The 9,339-nt window shown below is 38.3% G+C and overlaps 1 protein-coding gene across 1 annotated transcript in view; it reads left to right on the top strand.

Annotated features, from left to right (window-relative positions):
* The first annotated feature begins 6,424 nt into the window (after positions 1 to 6,424).
* Positions 6,425 to 9,339, top strand: part of trpm1b (transient receptor potential cation channel, subfamily M, member 1b) — a 26,594-nt gene continuing 23,679 nt past the window's right edge. Inside the window, exon 1 of the mRNA XM_032524678.1 lies at positions 6,425 to 6,516. The gene's annotated coding sequence lies outside the window, so the exon portion shown is untranslated. The remainder of the gene's footprint in view (positions 6,517 to 9,339) is intronic.

Here is a 9,339-nt window from a genome sequence, read left to right as displayed (position 1 = left end):
AGGGTAGAGAGGTGGGAGGAGAGTTTCTGTTGCTATGTTCTCTGGGAGTCTCCTGTCTCTAGGATCTATGGGCTGGCTGATTTTGAGGGCTGACATGGCAATGTTGTATGTAGGTCAGTAACAGTGAAACAACTTATTCAGCCCCAAAACCACACAGACTGAAAGAAACGTGTTCTTGTGAAATGCCTTTACTGTACTGTAAATCTTTAAACCTTACTGACAGATTGTGTCTCACCCAGTCTGTGCATGTTTTATTTCATCCTCTGCATCAGACTCCACACCTGCATCCACAAGCACACAAGTTGAGGCGTTCACCCCTGGATGATGCGTTTTTTTTGCAGATGCCAAATAAAACATCCTGTGGAATCATTAAAATCACCAAAAAATGAAGTCCTAGAGTTCCAAAAAAATGTGTGTAAAGAAAAGAAAGCTGAAATAAACAACTGCAACTCAACACCCACTTGTTTTTTCTGGATCCTTTGACTGTATGCCACAGTCCTTAACCAGAGATACATATTTCCTCAATTGTCATTAAAATGCAGATGTTCATACGTTGGATGATCTTTTTCCCTAACCTATAGTTTTAACTTTAAAACAAGGAACTGCTTTATTTTGGGTGACCGTCATATCTCTTTTACGATCCCTTCTATGCAGTTCAAAGTGCTTTATAATCATCATGGTACATGCTTTGCTGCAATGAGTTTCTGTATTGCGTCAGGTTCGTCAGAGCCAAACCCTACTTCCTGTGAGTGTGAGGAAACTGTTTGTATTTAAGGGAAATAATTTGATATGCGCAGACAACGAAAACTCAGCAGAAACATACAGACCAAAAGGCTCAAGTGAAACTTATTGGATGAGACACCTGTACATTAGCTGGGAATTAGCACAATGTGGCTTTTTATTCAAATCCGCAGAATAACTTTGGGATCCTGATGAAATTCCTTGGCTTTGAATGGAGCCTGGATGCACAACATGTGCTCGAATGATGGCTGAGTTTGGGGAGGTTGAAAAGGTTAAGAAATACCCAGGACATCACTGCATGGGATTCAGTAGTCATTGGCCTTATTTGATTAACTGCACTTCACATCCTTGAATTTCATTTCAGGTCCGTCAGACTAAATTCAGATCTATAACTGTCATGCAGTTGAAGAGGGTTTCTTACTAAAATTACTAGATTGAATGATTCAAGTGTTTCGCTTCAGTCAGCTCAGGACTTTAAAGATTTGTCTGCTCCTGCAGCCCCCAATGATTACCTTCCCGGCGTTTGTTAAGTCTCCCACCACCATCTGTGTTTCAGATCATCCGGCGGTTCTAATTACAGTCACAGGCAGGAGCCCATAGATAATGACAATGCTGCTATGATCAGCAGGATTAGACAGGTGCTTGTCGACTTGCTTTGACTCTGGCTTTTATGGTGTCTTACACACCCTGGACAATCAATGAGGAGACGAGAAGTTCATTGATTCTTTGTCTCCTGTTCAGCTAACAAAGCAATTATATTTTCTGTGTCACAACTGTAGAGCTTTGTCTTGTGACAAACACATAAACACAGTGATGATTAGGGCTGCAATGTGATTATATGTGCCTTTGAAATTGCCTGTGATGCAATTACACAGTTGTTAATTTGTCATTGTAATTATTCCCTTGGTAAATGAGAAAAAAATCTAAACTGTTGAAGTGTGTCTCCGCACAAGACTTTTTACTTTTCCTAAATGCATGTGCGTCTGTGGCCGAAGTCGTGGGGAGATGGTGATATACATGTGGCCATTAATTTGACATTGACATATTGAAGAGGATGAATCCTAATGATTTTGGTGATAAGTTATGTCAGGATTTCCATGAAATGTCATGTGGACATCCATGCCCCCTCATTTATTTGTCTTTGACCATCAACAATTCACTTGTTCATAAGAAATATCAAAATATAAAGACTAGTTTGCCATGAAATATGTTCTTCAGAGAACTTTTGGATTGTGGGCTTAAATACAAATGGCATTACTAGAGGAGCGTGGTTTCAGACGCATCAAAATTGCTTTATTAACTACAGATTTAATGATTTGTTCAGATGATCCAGATCAAGAAGAGTTATTGTATACTTTTACGCTGATTCAGCACAATATCCCCGATCCATGTGTTCTGTTGATTCTCTTTAGCATATAAATGTCTGCACTGCTTTCGTTTCTGACGTTTCAGTCAGAGCTTATGGCTTTCTCATGCCAAGTAATACTGTGTTTATGTATGACCCAGTCATAGAAACAACTCTCTGGATTATTCAGAACTAGCATGGCATTAACAACAGCCTGTGGCTCAGATGAAGTACTAAAATATTGACCGTTTTTGGCTCGTAATGCTCAGTAATCCCGCTCACAGAAGCACTTTGACCGCAGAGGTAATCAAACAAGCACAGCAGAGGCTATTGATTTTGCTTTCTTACATCCAATTCTGACATTTAGTTACATCTCTTAAATTGTGGTCATGGCCTGACAGAAAGACAACTGTATCTGGTGGCTTTGGTTGCTACTGCTAGTGCAAAAGTGTTGATCAGCAGTTCTGTGCTTTTGTCTGTCTAGCTGTCTGTTCCCGCCTCACATCTCCAGAGTGTTACTGCAGGGCAACCCATATCTTTCTTTGATCAAATTCATGCCAGTCCCTTTAAATGTCAAGGAAAGTGCAGGCAAATAAGGCTTTTGAGTGTGAATCCCACATCTGGTTGTTTGGATGTTGTACGATGAGTTGATTCTGGAAGTTTACACAGCTGAGTGCAGGATTCAACGACCCATCCTCCAGTGAGAAAGACGTGCTCAATTGCTCCCTGGGAAAGGCTTATGTGCTTTCCCTCTCTGACAGCACAGACACTGCAATCACAAACATGGAGGTTTATGAAACTCCTCTGATCAAAGGAAGTAGCCACTGTTTCACTTCAGGATGACTTATTGTGAAATGGAGTCGGTGGCTGGAGTAACTTCCTGCAAGATCAAGAGAGCTGCTGTTTTACAGCCCCACTGCAACCAATGGATTCCCAGTTAACCTTCGTGTGGGCCCCAGGTCAATCTTGGAAATGACTTACGCTAGCATGTGCTAACTGAGGAGCAGGATAGAGATACATTATGGCTGGCCATTTACTTGCACTTAGTTTGGGGTGGGGGGGGAACAGTTTTGCTCTAGTGGTGTGCAATGAGCCAGTCCGTGAGCAGAAGCAGACAGCTGGGAGTGCACAAGCGTGCAATGGTGTTCACCGGTTAAGTTGTTAGCCACAATTAGACCTATGGTCCGCCATGCCTACCTCCCAAAAAATGCATTTTGTCTGACAGCAGAGCACAGAGGGGCCACTCCTCTAAACATATAAACGACAGCAGTGGTATTCTTCATTCGTCATAACCTTCAGGAAGACCTATGGCTTAACAGTATTTACCCGTCTCCACATTCTGGCCCCTGTTGGGCTTCCGACATGGTAAACATCCTCTTTTTGACATTGCTGGACTCTACTGAGACTAATGACCCACAGGGGTTTTTCTTCTTTACCTTTGGTTAAACTCTATTTCATGTACACATGTAACAGGTTTGAGGGACAGAATTATTAATTTGGCAAGAAGAAGCCATTTTGTTTTTACACTAAGAAGAGTAAAGGGCTCAACAAAAGTTTCCTGCTCCTGGAACACCTTCAGGATCAAGGTTAGATAGATTAGTTTATCTAAATGTCTTATCCATCTGGCAGCAGAAAAACAGCAAACCTTCACATCATATACATTCACTACAGGATTAAAAGATTATATTTTATTGTCATTTCACACAAAATGCGGTTCGGCATCTAATCCGATGAGCAAAGAGGAACAGACAAACAATTGCAAATACATACATGTAAAGATAAACACAAGAAAGAATGAAAGGATTGTTGCTGTGATATTTATAAAATAACCAGAACCAAAATGGACAGTTTAAATGAATGCAGCAATGACCTGTCAGTATAGCAAACTATGATGTGTACTGTATGGACAGAATTTAATATGTTTTGTAGAATGAGTCTAGATATGTTATGTACAGTATAAACAGCGAGCAGGTATATAATATGTACTAAAGTATACAACACGGGGTGGTGCAAGAAGTATTCCAATATAGTGCAGTAGAAGTTCAAAAATGGAAATAGTCAAGTGCAGCGCAATTACCTCAAAATGGCACTTACACATAGAACTTGAATAAATGCATTAAGTCACTTTGCACCACCGACAAATTTACAGTTGAATTATGATCAGATACAATTTAAAGAATCCATTAAAAAAGAAGCCAAGGAATAATCTGAGATATTAAATGCAATCAATCTCAATAAATACTGATTCTAGATATGGGGCCATTTTTAAAATTAATTTCATATGTGCCCAACAAATATGGTATCATATAGGCCTACCTATTTAAAGTTGTCTTCAAAAGTAACACATACAGTACATTTGTATCAGTTTTTCTGGAGACTTAATATCAGTGGCTTATAATATAAAGTTAGTTTTGATTGGTTTCCATGACTCTGTTCCACACCTCTTCAATGTCTTTTGTTGGGTTTAAGACATACAAATCTAGTTTTTACTGTGTCACACCTAATAAGTGGTTATTACGTGGTTACAATGTGCTACCATGGAAATGAAGAGTGAAGAGGGAACGTGCGCTAACATGTCCCACTCATAGCAAACCACTAACGACCATTCCCTACTGATAAATCTATGGGGTTTTGTCTGTGAAATGTCAGCACTCACACATCATCCCTGTGTTATCGTCCCTCTACACGTACTGTATAACGTTGTGATCTTTAATCTATTTGTCCAACTGTGTTTTGAATGTTATTATCAGTTGAATGTGTTTGCCCTCTGCATCACTGAGGGACTGAACACACCTGAAACCCCAAGGTCTCAGGTGAGGTGAGGGTGTTTTCGGTTTCCTTAGCAACCAGGACAAACACTGACTGTTCAGTGTTCACACATCTTTTTATTGTTTTGTTACTTTAGGTCACAAGCAGATCATCTTGATAAAACCAGGACACACGCAAACAAAAAGCAGACGTAAATAAATGTTTGGCATTTTTTTCACCTGCGGGTTTCTGCACTATTTGTGTTCCGTGCTTTTAGATGTTTGTGTATTCTTGCCAGGGGTGGTGCCTGAAAGCACGTCACTGGTTCACTGGAACTCAACAAAGGACTTCCACAGCACAGTTCAAGTGCACAAAGTCCTCTTCCTTGAACAGAGTCTCCTTCCAGAGTATCACATGTGGAAGTTGTTTCACCCTAACCTGCTTTCCAGCTGTTGGCTTCATCCAATAATAATTAAGTGATGACATTAGTCGCACAAGACATTTACAATTTATCAAGTAAAACAACTAAAGTTATATTATAATTTCGCTTTTCTGTTTGAGTTTAACAGGCATATTTCATGGTTTTCATGGTTCTGGCTGTAGGTCTACTGGCGAATGTGACGTACAGTTGAGCTCTGAGACAACCTGATGGTATTAAAGCACAAAGTGTTTCTGTGTGACCCCATGGTCAGAGATAATGCGTAAAGTCCATGGCCAAACAAGAGATCAGAGCTCCCTCTTGTGGTTGAATTTAGAAATGAGCTACTCTGAGAACACGTGCCCAGAGATTTGTTTCAAATAGTCAGGGATGAGTACATTGTGTAGCCTACTGCAAGCTGATATACTGTCACTGTTGATCCAAGCAGACATTGTATATATTACATTAAGCTGTCACATTTATTTTGACCAATGAATTTAAAAATGCAGATTATTTGAATAAACTGATATAAAATTAAGTTAAGTAAATTACGGCTTTGTTTTCTAACACTCATTTGTGCAAAAGAGAGATCGGTGTCCTGAGTACTAACTAGAAGGAAATCACCTTCTCTGCCAACAATAGCCTGTTAAGTAAAGTGTTCATGCCAGGTTGGATTTCTTTAAAATATTGTTGCCTTTGAAATAAGATTTTGTCAACAGGTTGTTTATTTAGGGAGCCATTATCTTCTGTTCTGTGTTACAAATTGCTTAAGTTTGTCAACAATAAACTCTGCAACAAATGATAGCAGTATAATCAACATGATGAAAAAAATACCAACCACATTAGCAGCAATATACTTAAAAAAGCAAGTGTGGCTCCTTAAATGAAGGTAAGAGAAGATATGATAAACTCTTTATTGCCTCCTTGGGGAAACTTTTTTTTGGCTCAGCATCACTGCATTACAGAATGTTCAAATCAATATTCCTCCGTGCTTCTGCTCCATTCGGTGCTCTTCCTTCTCCTAGAGATGAATAATCTCCTTCACTGACACTTGCAAAGCCCCCTACAGATGATAAAGCTCATTTGTGTCTGCTTACTAGGAGAAATTACGCATTATCCATTCTTGGAGGCAGACAACACTTGGACAAATGGATGGAATGGAAAAAGAAAACAAATCATTCATCAAAATCAGGGGGCAAGACTCAAATTTGAAATAAAGACCAGAGGAAAGCATTCAACTTTCCTACAGCACTGAACAAAACAGGTAAGGCTTTGACTTCCTCGTGTTACTGTAACAGCAGCGCAGTGATTACATATTGTGGATTAGGAGAATCTCTTTGCTGCACTCAAATGCTTCTGTGCAGTTTAATTGCGTCACAATGTGTTTCTGAGAGCTTCCATTTGGAACAGAAGGATTTTGTTTATCCTCCTAAACCCCGCTGTCCCATTGGTAGGGCAGTCATTAAACACTCAGCCTGCACTGCAGCCAAACTTTGTTCACATCCACAGAACTGTATTCTCAATTCTACTAGCTACCCAAAAGTTTATAAAGTAATGAAATGTTTAGTTATAAATAAGTCTTACGTTTGAATATTTCAACCAGTGTCAATGTCATATACCATAGCTTTAATGAACGGCTGCAATAAACTGATGTACTGCAGTACAGTTATACAATACTTTATATTCCTTGAAGCTAGGGGGAATTGAAAAGGGAAGCTGGATTTTAAAGGGGTTATCTAATCAGTTTATTGGATTGTAAAACAAATATCTGTTGAAAAGGCTGCTATCCCTAGCACGCTTCCTGCTGCTGTGTAGTTTCCACTATGTATTGCCGTAATTTGGACAAGGTCAGTTTGGGGATCAAATGCAAATACATTACTTGTGTTTCTCCATTGTGACCATTCCACTTAGTATCCAGCAGGGGGAGTTGCTGCATATCCAATGTATCTGTGGACTAAAACCTGAATCTTGTCCCATCTGAAGCTCAGATATATTTTGTTTGATTAAAAGACAAAGCCTAATATATCTACAAAAAACATATACACTTTGCTCCTCTCAAGTACACTCTACAAAGAAATACTGCACATTAGTGAAATATTTTTTCATTCAAAAATATTGAGTAGATAACAAAGCTTTGAAATCAAGTACAACAAACCATAATTAATGAGTAGATTTTAGTAATATTTTTAATCACGTCTGAATGAATTGATTTAGTATATTACCAAATAGAATTAAGTAAATGTAAATGAAAGACTGTAAATCATATAGAAAACATTAGCAGAAGGCACAGAAGAAAGTGGGTAGATACTGAAAACCATTAGTATGACATAACGGAATACTTGCCTATGATACATTTAAATTCGGTTGTACTGACATTTCTTTTACTCCATTTAATAGACTGTATAGAAGTTCTACTTGATGTAAAAACATTTTAATCTAAAAAACAAGATCTCACCAAACAAGAACATTTGCCAGAAATTTATTTTGACAAACAAAAATAAGGTTGATGCTACAAATTTGAGGTACATGAAAATGTCCAATATAAGTGAAAACAGCTGATTTAAGCTCTGCATGCACATGTGAAACACCAGTAGCAACATCACTGACACAGTATAGTGTAAGTAAGCAAAAAGTGCATTAGAGCGAGACATTTTTGCAATGTCTAAGAATTTGTCCACTTTTCCTAACCCTTGTGTTGTCTTCCGGGGTCTGTTTTGCCTGTTTTACAAAGCATGAAGTTTACATTTTCCAATTCTGCATTACCTCTTCTTAGCCAACTTATCACCATTAGTTTTACACTTATGTTTGGAATTCATGGTCAATAAAAGTCATTCATGTTAAAAAAATATATGCCTAATTTTGAGTTTATAAAAAAGAAGAAATTATGAATTATTTTAGCTAATAATTAAGATTAAGAGGAACATGTGTTAATGCATAATTAAAGCTTAAAATTTGTGTGTGGAACCATCCCTGCTATTTTTGGGAAATTTGGTTGAAAGAAACCCATGTACAGATCTTTTAAAACTTGTCAAATTTGAACCAAGGCCCACGCAAGGGTTATGGAGCCAGTTTTAACCCATTGGCAAATGTCTTAACGTCTCACCACTTAAGGTATCTCCAGGTGTGGTCAGGCTCACAGTGTTGGACAGATATCAAAGTGTTTTTAGTCTACATTTACACATTGCATTGATAAGTCTTTTCTATTTTTTTCATTTATAAGCCATGAAGCATCTGATTAAGGTTTACAGGCAGTTTCCCCACAAATGACTTTAATGCATTTTAATTTCAAAGTATCGGAAATTATCAAAAATACAGGAGTCTTAAAAAAAGAATGTCCAACACAGATGACAGAAGAGTGAGACTAAAGTAAATAGTGGGATAATTTTAATTTTTGCCTTATTTCACAGATTGTGATTTTAAGCAGTAATCTTAATTTTAAAGTGAAGTTACTCAAGGGTAATTCTAGGATTTTTAAACCTGGGCTTTATTTTTCCATGTCTTTGAGTGTAAACACATCTAGGTTGTGTGGGTTGTGTTTCACCCTGTCTGCAGACGGTGCCCACAACAGGGCATGTAAAGGTAGAATGCTGAAAGATAACTTTGGTATTTTTTGATTGAAATGGCCAGAGTGAGGTTTTTGCATTTAACAAGTTCAGATTGTTGTGTCTAGCAAAATTGAAATATGGCCAACACTATGAGCCTTACCTCACCTGGAGATTGTCTGATTAAATTGAGCTTTAGATTGTACAAATTTCTATCCAGAACCTCAATAATAACAATAGTCTTTCCTCACATTCCACACATGGCTCAATTTGGTATGAGTCACATATTTTCTCATCTGAACAACGGCCTTTCAGCAACTAGGCCTATATGACCAAATTGTCGGTCTTTGCATCTTTGCTGAAAGGTTTCCAGAATCCACTTCCACAAGCATCTTTTGAAAAACCTCAAAAAGGTATTTATGAGTTTTGGGATATTTCAGATCCAAAGTATATGGTCCTATGCAGGTAGCAACAGGCTCTGCTGAGTTCCCCAAGACGGTGGAGTATCCCAACATAATTGACCCGCCCACTTTTATTCCAGACCA

Source organism: Etheostoma spectabile, chromosome 8 (genome assembly GCF_008692095.1).
Source record: "Etheostoma spectabile isolate EspeVRDwgs_2016 chromosome 8, UIUC_Espe_1.0, whole genome shotgun sequence".
NCBI lineage: Eukaryota > Metazoa > Chordata > Actinopteri > Perciformes > Percidae > Etheostoma > Etheostoma spectabile.
This window is presented reverse-complemented; position numbering and strand designations above follow the sequence as displayed.